This window comes from Ptychodera flava, chromosome 14 (assembly GCF_041260155.1).
Source record: "Ptychodera flava strain L36383 chromosome 14, AS_Pfla_20210202, whole genome shotgun sequence".
Taxonomy (NCBI): domain Eukaryota; kingdom Metazoa; phylum Hemichordata; class Enteropneusta; family Ptychoderidae; genus Ptychodera; species Ptychodera flava.
This window is the reverse complement of record NC_091941.1, coordinates 31,382,743-31,394,981: the sequence shown is the minus strand read 5'-3', so window position 1 is coordinate 31,394,981 and position 12,239 is coordinate 31,382,743. Positions and strand designations below refer to the sequence as shown.

Below are 12,239 nucleotides of genomic sequence, written 5' to 3'. Positions count from 1 at the left end.
AACTGAGCATTGGCACAAATTGTAATTTACCGTTGCGTTACGATTTTACAAGTTCGCTATAAGGGAGCATTCGTTTTTTACAAGGAGGGGGAAGGGGGGTCGGTGGAAATCAGGGAGGGTTGAATTTTACGAAACCGTTTTTTAGGGGGAGTCAAATTTTACAATCTATTATTGGAAGGGATGAAATTTTACAAAGGTTTGCATGGAGTTATGGACAAAAAATTGACTTTGGAATTTCACCGAAATGTTGCTTGGTCCTCCATACATAATCTATGAGTAGTCTATGAGAAGCTATGAATAATTTCTTTTAAATACAAAACTAGCTAAATCTGTGTATTTATAGACTCTTGGTCATTGATATTAATGTACTTGATCACTATGGAGTATGCGATTTCGTTTATTCAGTACTAATGGCCTCCGGCCAAGATGTACAAACTGCAACAGAAAACAATACAATTAACAAAATTTAACAAAATTAAGTTGACAAAATTTCTGATTCAAAAGAACGCATACACATACATATAGGTCTACAAGGAATCTTAAATATTTGCCAGGTGGTCATCTCTAGCAATCTCTTCCCTGCGTTTTGTCACGAAAAAACTGTATCTGCTCAACTTCCTTAGTGTTACGGTATTCTGAGATGAAAGGAGGGTCTTGAATTTATACATAACAGGAGGGTTAAAGTAATAGTAAGGTATATATTTCGCTCTCAAGTCCATATACGTTGGACAAACAAGTAAAAAGTGAAATTCGTCTTCAATGATACTTAGATTACAAAAACCACAAACTCTGTCGGGTCAGGGAATATTATTCCACCGGCCCGTTGATCAGACTAGGGTAGTTACCAGTGCAAGTATGAACAAGAAATTTGATTTTGGAATTTCACCGAAATGTTGATTCACTATCTTGTCTATAAGGAGACTATGAATTATTTTTTTCCAATACAACACTAGGTAAATCTGTGTATTTATGTACTCTTGATTACTAATATTAGTGTACTTGATTAGACTAGGGAATTACAAGTTTATGTGTGTGCAAGAAATTTGATTTTGGAATTTCACCAAAAATGTTGATTCTCTATACATTGTGGTATGTGAGGAAACTGAGAATATTTTTTTACAATACAAAAACTAGCTATTAAAATCTGTGCTTTAAAAAAGTTTGACAATTGATATAAATGTACGTGACGAGAGTATTATATTTGAAAGAGCAGATCTGAAAAACCAATATGATATTGGAATTTCACCCAGTGATTATTTGTAAAGTTAAAAAGGATTCTTTGAAAGTTCAAAGGTCAAATGGGAAATTATAATTTAATTAAGATATTATTGATACGGATTGCGACATCTAGGGGAGGGTCGCTGTTCTTTGAGCATGAAAATTGGGTTGGGTAACTCTTTTCCTTGCAAACACTTTTGAAGGGCCTAATTTTTCAGCCCAGGGCCATAGGGTACGAAGGGTTAATGAATCAAATCTAATGATTTTTGGGGGTCACATTTTACAATTGATGAATTTTGGAGGTCAAATTTTAGAAATTTGATTTGGAGGGGGGTCGCTTTTTACATTTCATTTGTCGCTCCCCGTAAAAACTCGCCTCCCCGTAAAAAACGAATGCTCCCTATCGCAATTGAAATCTTTTTTTTTCCAGATCCCCCTCCATACCCTTAAAATTTTTCAAGTCCCCCCTCAATTATCATGTAGCCGCATATTCATTAGGGATGCACGCAAAGAAAAAAAAATGAACATGTAGGCCTATTTGGCAGTTCTGCTCGCAGATGTTCAAAGCTGCCTGTTATTAGCAGTTTGTAGAGCCATATTCCTAAGGCAAATTCTTAAATTGGTTCACTTTTAAACACAGTGGACTTTTTTATTTATCAGTCAAAGCCGACTTGAGTTAATCCAACTCGATCTGGCCAGGCCAATGGCACCTGCTGAAGAACACAATTAAAATGACGATCATGAGAGACTCTATGCAAATTGTGAATTCTTGGCTATAAGTTTTACAAAATTGAGAATACTGGAAGGTTAAAATATTTCATCAAATAAACGTTTTAATCTCTGAAAAGTTTGGTGTAATAATGGTAACTTTTAAGTCTCCTGATCTTCCATGTGTTGCTTTCTGGCATGATCTTGTGTAGCCCTACAAGTATGTTTCACTGTCATAAGCATCACATGACCCGAACTCTTCTTCAGCTACATGTACTTTATAGTCAGAGCAGTACCTCTTATATCACTGCCGGTATGCAGTGACAGTAACACTGCCCGTAGGCAGATAAGTTTGATAAGTTTGACAATAATTTTGTTCAGTTTATACAACTGCATTCTTGTCTTACTTCCTACAGCATGAATCCTGAATTCCTCCAGCCCGCCCCAACTGTTTTTTGTAAACTAAGCCTAACGTAGACCCATGGTCTGAACATAGAACGTTTAGCCGGCACGATCTCGGGTACCGGCTAAACCAGTTTCCAAATATTATAGCTAGTAGGCCTACGCTTAGGCCTAAAGAAACGCGGACTGCGCGAAAACATTTCCCATGCACCATTCTTTAAAGTATGGTCAATATGTGAAAGTGAACACCAGTCTGTGTGTTTGAAAAAGAGAAATGAAATAATGATATGTTACCTTCAAGTTCAAATCCTGCTTAATAGGTTATTTCTAAATATTTGTGAGAGGAAAGACTTCCTTAACCTTCAGTGAGGAACGAAGTCCCTCATTAAATATATTTCGGGTACTTAGGGCGGGAGGCTACAAGAAGTCTGACTTTCTGAACGAATAGATGAATAAAGTTATGAAAAAACTATTGATAGATTAAGATTATTATTGATTGACCTTCTGATACTCTCGTTATTTTCAAACGGACTCAGGTGAAGACAATACCTGACCGTGACCGGAGTTGTATTTCTTGGCGTACAAATGTCTATAGCTTATGGCATACCTTCACCGTTCAAGGAGAACCTGGTGGCTAAGCAACCACTAGAAACAAGGATCAGAAAACTTAAATTACCGTACAGTGGTTTAGTTCTCCTTATACTTTTCTCCTAGAGGTCTACATTCATAATAACTCTGAACGTCAAATGTTTTGTTATTGGCGAAGAAGCAATATTTTATGTGATTTTGAAATAGGCCTATAGCCTATATTTCCACATCTTATTCATCTCGTAACTTTGCAAACATTTAGTATACCTTTCCCAAGCTAACCATATTTGACAAACTTTCAGTATATTCCATTTCCGATATCGATATTTGTCAAAAAATGAGCCGGCCGCATAAACCTGTACTTATACCCTTATACTGAAGCAGCTGTGGATATTTGTTGTCCCTTTTTAGGAATTTGAACTTTCTTATATAAGTATCTTTGAAAGTTTTCAACTTTTGGATTCGTGTTATTATTACGAAGGTGCTGCATGTTAAGAATCATGGATTTGGGCACGACAGAAGACGGCTGAGTGTACAATGTTACAGAAATGCGTTCAGCATTCTCTGAACTCCATTTGATGCTATTAAAACTCACTAATAGAAAGAAGAAGTATAACATTGGACAAAATTAAAAAATATGCCGATGACAAGCAAAGAGTCACCATAAAATCGATTACCAACTGAAGGTATTGCAAAAATTTTTTTTATACTATTAATATCAGATTGCTGATAGATTTACGTCGTCGTCGTCGAACAAATGTTTCTAATACCAAGGAAAATCAAATATGAAATAAATATTTGAACATACTGATATCAAATAAAGGTTGCATATAGTTTATAATAATGACAAAAGAAAATGCGAGGAATTGACGAAATCGAAATAAACGTTTGCAGACCAAAAAGGTTTGGGAACAAAAGTTGTTATTATTAGAACATTTTTGAAGGTGAAAACTGAGTGAAACCTTGTAAATGAAATACAGTGATTCATAAATTTCCGAAATTTCATTATCATGGGCAGTTGTTACGAACGCGTCCAGAGATAACTGAATCTTGTTTGAACAAATAATGATAAATTTACATATGTAAGATCAGGGATCAATTTTCCCCAGTTTTGTTGGCACAACCTGCATTTTTCATTGATCAGAACAATTTATTTTCTAGAAGTACTCGACTCTGCAGACAACTTTAAACTTTGTTGTGCATGTTCCTTTGGGATTACTTATCGCCAAATTGTTAATGGTGATTAAGTTGTTATGTGTGAATATTAAGAGTCAATTTTCTCAATTTTGGTCCGAAACATCTTCTCTGAAACCAGCTGGTTGAAAGCTGTTAACTTTGGTTTGCAAGCACATGCGTATTTGTTTGAATCAAGATTAACATTTGCATATGCTCATTATCGGAGCCAAACTCTTGTTATAACAATTTCTTCTCGAAACGTATGTAGGCCTAGGCCTATCTGGACTTAGGGAATGGCTTAGGTAACTGAATAAACTGAATAAACTGAATAATGTGAAATTTGGTTATGTACACTTTTTGTGTCAGTTTTCTCATTTTTTACTGAAACATTATATCCTTGCGACCATTTTGTCTGATAATTTCCAAATGTTGTGTGTTAAATGTGAAACGTTATATTACCATGCGCATGCCTGTCGCATTTTGATAGGTCGAGCTGAACCACGTGACTGACCTCAAATACACAGTAATGGTCTGTTCACATGCCCGTGAATATAAATAATAAAAGTATCGTAACTTTACAGCTCAAACGTAAATCATAATCAATCACAAAATAAAATGGAGCACTTGTGGGCCAAGTTGAGATAATTTTTTCTGAAAATATCTCCGGATTTGCCAATATTTTACAGCGCGCGTGACAGTGCGTCGCGTATTTCAGATCCCGGGCTCGGATCTGGGGACCAGTTGTCGTTCGCTCCGAAAATTTTCGCAAATTTTGACTGATTTCTCCGATTCGTTGATAATATAATGGAAATAACAGACTCCGCCCTGACCATTAACGTTTATTTATGGGCGCGGGCTAGAGGAAAGCCAAGTTAACGGGCTCGGCAGGCCTCGCCCGTTAATTTTTGGCTTTCCTCTCGCCCTTGCCCATAAATAAACGTTAATGGTCAGTGCGTCGCCCGTTATTTATATAGTAGAAATCAAACGGGGCACAGTATCATTGACGCAATTTCAAGTTGTGATAGCAAATAAGGAATATTGTATATTCTAAGGGTTGCTTTGTTTTTTGTCCTTGAAATTACGCGTTTCAACGGATGTTCTATGTCAGATCATTTCATAGTTAACCACGACAACTGTCGAATCGAAAAGGAGTTAGGCCTACCTTGTAAACTGTAAAATAGGGCTGTTCACAGTTTACGTCACAGTTCTCTCATTAATATGCAAAAATAAATATTTGTCCGCATTTTTAGATTACGCTTTGGAAAATTACGCATGCAAAATGACGAAAACATATCTTAGTAGACGACTGCCAGTGTAACAATGAATACTAAAAGGCATATTCACGACTCAGAGTAGGCGGCTACAAGCTGCAAAAACGGCCATAGGCCTATATGCAACATTGATAAAATTTGTCCGCATTTCAAGCTGTGTGTCCAATGTCGCGGGCGTACAGCTAGGCCTATATTTAGTAACAAACCTGTAACCGTGAACAGCACTATTACTATCTACGACGATTTATACTCAAATAGTCAACAGTGTGATAATTTAGGCTTACGGCACTTTTTCGGCACTTCTTGTAACATAGTTTGCATATAAAGCCTATCAGATATATCTATGCCAGGTGTTACGATACAGGAATATTCGCAAGGGGGTACGACATCAAAAGTTCAGTGTCGGATAATAAACTTCATCCCGAAGTTTTGGGATGGGAAGACCCAAAAAGCCTCTATCCGAAAAACTGATTTTAATTATATCCGAGCTAATATTCATAAAAACAAAGAGGAAATGCAAAATCTCGATTGAAAGTCAACGGACTGGATATTTCATTTAAATAGTCATGCAAACCTAGTTGTGGCATCAAAATGTGGACTATTGACATCTGTTACGCACGAAAATAAATTTATGTTTTGATAAAATTCTCATGTTGATATTCTAACATCAAGGAAACCTAGACCTCTGAGAAATTAAACGTCATCACTGGCAGGGGAAGCAAACTTGTCTACTTTATGCAATTGTATTCAAAATTACCGGTTGTTTCACGCAAATATACGATCTTAAAGGTATTTTGAACAAACTAACGATTTGGGGACGAAGGTGAAAATACCGTGACTGCGGGATTCGGCGCGGCGCGAAGTTGTGCTGTGATTTCAAACTGTGGATTTCTTGTGATTGTTATTGTATTTGTGTTAATTTAACAAGAATAACTCAGTCATGTTCCCTCATCAAATAGGCCTATGTAATAATATTTAATTTTAAATCCAACCCAGGAACGGGCCATCTTTTTCTTTAGGAAGAGCCTTGCTGGTGGTTATTAAACGCTAAGTATCTTTTCTATAAAGGGTGTGTGGGTTTTGCGAAAACTTGGGTAATTCAGTCCTTTGCCTTACACTGCTTCTACGAAAAAGTACAGATCAGTCGAATTTAGTCCATAATAATTTGGTACAGAAATAGATAAGATGTTATACAGTAATTTGCATTATCATAGGGTACACCTGCGTCTGTAATCTATGGAGTTGTAAGTTTTGGTATCAGAGGACGCGTGGTCCAGTGACATATTATTCGTAAGCTTTTGGATCTCAACCTTCTTCCATTCTTCCAGTTCTCCGGTGAGTATAGTTTGAAGATCAGATTACGTCACAAAAATGAAACTTTTGGGGGGGCCAGGTGACGCTGCCTAATGCAGTCAATAGCGCTGCTCGATATGATTGGTCAAGATGAAGGGTGTGCAAATTCTGATTGGACAAAGGTGTAAAAATTAGCATAAATCACCAACGAGAACAAACAGTGTTCTACGTTCTTTGTATTGTTCAGTTGCGTTGCATTGATTTGTTATTGACGTTTGACGTTTGCTGTCATAACTTTCATAAATGTCATGGAGTAGGATGCTTGTTGTATAACTTTCGGAACCACAGTCTTCCTGACAACACATAACTACTTGCAATCTTCGGTTCGGTGAAGCTATTTTATCCATAGTTTGGTGCTGGAGTGCGCTCAGTGACAAAGCAAGACTGCAGAGCGCCTCGTTTTGCGCATCCGCCGGAATATTCTACTGAGCAAGATGCTTCGATCCTACCTGTTTCAAAGTGTCCTCAAAGTCAAAGTTGGCGTGCCTTGCGCGCGTCAATGTCACGGATGGATATCACCAGAGGTACGTTATCTATTGCTTTTCAACTCATTATTCGTCCCTTTCAAGTTTTTCAGCTTAGGCAACAACTTGGAAACACTTTAACAAAGACAACACTTTCAGATCTGTCAAAGCAGCTGTTTAATTTTTTATATTTATCAGTTAAAGGCAGTTTCTAAACCTGGCACGCAAGTATTTCTTCGATAAAGAGAATAGCGCGAATAATGTAATGGTACATTTCTTTCGTACAATCGACAAACATTGGCTTTGTGACACTTTTTACCGTCGTTTTTACTTGAACGAACTTCTTTAATTCAAACACATGCATTGTGTACCGTGATACCCCTGGGTCAGATACATTATTAGTTCCCCGAAATAAAAAACAACCAAATTTAAAATCAGTTACGAAAATGCTGCTCGCGAATTTCTCGATATGACAGGCGTTGTATCAGTTCATTGTATGTGCGCAATAAGATTGACAGCTTTGGTGCTTTTCGATGAAAGCAACTGCATGGTTTAATGAACCGAATATCAACAAATGAAAATATGACTTTACGAAAGATGAATATTATACTAAGTACCATCACGTTGACTCAACAAACCTGTGGATAAAATCAGGTTTCTTACTCCGAGTCGATATGCGGGGAATAAATCAGCTCCAAGTTTTCATTATCGTGGTTAGTATATGCTTACCAATCTATCAATCATCAATCTTTTTGCTAAAAAACCACACACACACAAACGAGTTACTTTAAATAATGTTTAATCCGACACAAAAAATTGAGAAAGATGCCAAAGAAAGCTGATGAGCAACTAATCGAGTTCAGCGTCAATAATAAACTTGCACAAGACCACAATAAATTACTTGTACTCTCTGCATGACTCTTCCCCTAGAGTCGCTAATATGGATAAAGCCTTAGTGTGTACTATTATATAATTAAACGATTAAATAAACGAAATAAGTCTATGATAGTAAAAAACCAACAACAATTCTATAGATCAAAAAATAAATTTCTGGAGTGGTGTTTTCTGCTAATATCGGGGAGGCTATAGCTGTCGTCGTCACTGTCATCATCATCATCATCATCATCATCATCATCATCATCATCATCATATTCCTATGATAAAAAAGCGTACAGTATGATGAGTGCTATAATATCTGGTCAACAGCTTTACTCCCAATACCTTTGCAACTTATACCTTTTCAAGTATAATAATTAATCCAGGTCGGTCTTGGGCCGCTTATATGAACCCGACCACAGACTTTGTTTTGTTATCAACAGCGCCGTCAACGTATGAAGGTGGAAACAAAACTATAAGTTATTTTGAAATAAAACGTTTCAAAAAGAGATCTGTCTTGACGTTTGGTTCCATTTCAGCATTTTCTACCTCACATTACTGATATTGCTGTTACTGTCATACTGTTTCAGATGAAGGCAAAATTTAGGCGATGCCTGCCCGTGACGGGAGTGGTATTTCTTGGCGTTCCTCTTTGGATAGCTGTTGGAGTGCCCTCACCGTTTAAGAAGAGACCCCAAAATGGCCAAGCAACGACACGTGACCAGGAGCAATAGAAGAGAGAACTTAAACTTACTGAACTATTAAATAAAGTAAAATAAAACAGTACTTTCTATAAGTCGGTCTCTCTGATACATTTCTACCCGACACTTTGATGATTGCTGAACAGACTCAAAGTAAAATGTGTTGGCAAGTTGAACGTGAAAGAATTTTCCTTTAATATATCAACGATCTTCCCCGTTTGTAATTTCAATGCCTGTTGAGTGAAATCGATTCTGTGTATTGCATAAATTACAGGAGTGTGACTCACCGTGACGCTCTATGATTAAAATCAAAAGAAAACCTTTCGATTTGTATTCTTGTAAAGGCGACTTTATCCATGGATGTGGGACACTAGTAATGTACCTGCCGTGCTACTGTAGGAATAACGATACAAACTCGGTCCCAGACACAGTAGGTCTGGTTATTTTTTACATGTAACTACCAATAGTACGATGTACATCTTAGGGTGATTGACTATTTACAAGATTTTTTTTTTCAACACATGCGATACACATCAAGCATTTATAGAGTAAAGTTTTCTTTTCTATCACTTTCAAGCCACCTGGCAGATTCCCTCATCAGTTCCTGTCTGCTCTGCCCAGGAATTTCCAGGACAGAGTGAATTAAGGCAATTCTTTATGGAATTTTCCCTAGTTTCTTATTAAAGTCTTATCTTTACGAATCGAACTGTGCCAGTGTATTTAGAGAGAGAGAGTGGGAGAGTGAAAGAGAGAGAGAATGAATCTGTGAATTGTGAGTATAATCTATACACTCGTAAAAGCGAAGTTTTACATAATTTTCTCAGAAGTTTCCTTATGTAAAAGCAGTCAACCGAAAAATGTGCCAGTTTCCTATCATAGGGGCCGTTCCTGCCTTACTGTTTGAGTAAGGGGCATGTGCTCTAACTTAATAGGCTTATAGGCCCTACTAATAGTAAGTGAGGGAAGTTTAGGTCAATTATTTCATCGCTATTTCTGTTAGTTGAGCAAAAGCAACAACTTTAACCCCTTTTGTACCAGGTCCACCTCTTGCAATGAGGTCTAGGTGGTTATGAATATACAGACGCGATCATTTCAGTGATTTGCAGACCAAGAACATTATTGCCAACGGACTTTTCTCACTATACATAAAGATTGTGACCCATATTTACCCAACTTAGAAGTGATAGTGTACACATAGTAGTTTATATGTCATGACGGACAAAGGTGCCACACAGTGATTTCTCGATATCAATCAAGACTTGTAGGCCCATGGCCACAGGTCCGTGGAGTTGCCGTTTAGTATACATAGAGAGAACATGTACACGCACCGGCAACTCCAGACACCTGTGCCCGTGGCCATACGGCGGTTTCTTGATGGAGAGATCTGCAATGAAAAATGCATATGTTGTCATCGCTTGCTTTCTGTCATTTAGTTTCCATTTCGTCCTCCGCGTCAACTTTTATTCATTCCGAAGCAATTTAGGGACTGGTCAGTTTCTTCGGCCTGGGGGGGGGGGCGGTGGATTATTTTTTGCCGACGTCAAAAGTGGCTGACCCCCCCTATTCCAAATTTTGAAAACAGGGTGACCCCCCCTATTCCAAATTTCTAAAACAGGGTGAACCCCCCCCCCGGGCGCGACAAAGGTAAAACAAAAGATGGACATAAATTATATATATAGGCCTATATATATATATATATATATATATATATATATATATATATATATATATATATATATATATATATATTATATTTTACATTTTACATATATTTATATTTAAATAGTCATTCTATGTTTTAGTGAAATTGTTTGACATGTCAGTATAAGATAGGAATTTCAAAGTGTCAATCTTAAAGTTTAAATACAGTACATTTTGAATGAGCTGTATTTGAATGAGCTGTGAATGTATTTCACACTTTCTCTGCTTAACCAGATGTCCTGAACTGTTGTACAGAAATGGATGTCAATCATTAATATCAAAGAGGAAAAAGCAGTGAATCAAAAACTTTGATGGGTGTTAAGACTTGCCAACCATCCATTAAATCTACTGAGGAGCCATAGAGAGCTTTTTTAGCCAAATCTGATGTGTACAGTGTCTGAGAGGACCTTTTCTTGTGTAACATTGAAACCATAAAAGCACAGCTAATAATGACAAAAACTGCCTTTTTAACTGTTTATTTTGTTCATAAAAAAGCATCTTTCTACAGAAAACCTATGAAACAAAGGAAAATAATTGCATCAATGAGAAGGAAAGATATCTTGTCATTTTTCTATCTCTAAAATAAGTCACTGTATCAAATATATATTGTGAAATATTTGTGCATGTTGCTTTCTCATACTGAATTCTCACAGAGAGAACAGAAAAGTATCAGGAATTTGTCATCCTTTTCATATGAAATGCAGATTTCATAATGGTACACTTTCACTTAGCAAACATCAAGATATCTCTGAAAGTATGGTGCCCGAAGGGCGCGCCAAACAATATGAAACATCCTGATATCTCTGATATATATGCCTTGTATATTAAAGTCATGCACCTGAAGGGCATGCTGAAAGATGTAGGCCTATGATATATTAAAGTAATGAGCTTGAAGAGCACGCTGAAAAATATTGAACATACAGATATCTCTGATGTATGTATGCTTGATATGTTAAAGTTGGGCGTGCTGAAAAATATGACTGATTATTAAAGTTACGCACCCGAAGGGCGCGCCGAAAAATACAACTGAATGATGAATTTTGTGGCTGACACTAGCATTTTAGGCAATGATGAGCCTGTGTCAAAATTCAAAAACACACTGACCCCCCCTATTGGGCATTTCAAAAACATGGTGACCCCCCTATCACCAAAGTCAAAACAGGGTGACCCCCCATGAATCCACCGCCCCCCCCCCCCCAGGCTGAAGAAACTGACCAGTTCCTTAGGACAAACTTCTATCAAATTTGTTGGTACTGTAGTATGGAACAGCATCCAGAGGACCTTAAAAACATCACTTCCAGATTTAGATTCATACGAGAGCTTAAAAATTATTTACTGGAGTTGTAGTTTTGTTGATTTTGTAACTCAGACCGTTTTCTCTCACAGTTACTTTTCGCTTTTTTGCTGAAGTTTTGTGTTTTTATGTATTTTTTCCAAGGCTTCATCTGTCACTGTGATATATCGGAACAGTCGCCATATTTCAAGTAAAAAACTGTACATAAATCTTTCTTGAGTTTGGGGCTGAACTCGATTAGTGCATAGGGCAACTATTTTTCAGTCCTTTTCTCATTGTATCGCTTCAATGTGTACAAATTATTGTCTTTTTTCAAAAGAATATGAGAAATAAATTATCATTATTATTATTATTATTATTATTATTATTATTATTAATATTATTATTATTATTATTATTATTATTATTATTATTATTATTATTATTATTATTATTATTATTATTATTATTATTATTATATATCCTCGTTTTATTTTGTCGCTTGCAT

At 36.7% G+C, this 12,239-nt stretch overlaps 1 long non-coding RNA gene across 1 annotated transcript; it reads left to right on the top strand.

Annotated features, from left to right (window-relative positions):
- The first annotated feature begins 6,903 nt into the window (after positions 1 to 6,903).
- Positions 6,904 to 9,458, top strand: LOC139150694 (uncharacterized). Its single transcript, XR_011556261.1, has 2 exons — positions 6,904 to 7,240; positions 8,647 to 9,458. It is a non-coding gene; the product is annotated as an uncharacterized lncRNA (long non-coding RNA).
- Positions 9,459 to 12,239: the final 2,781 nt, after the last annotated feature.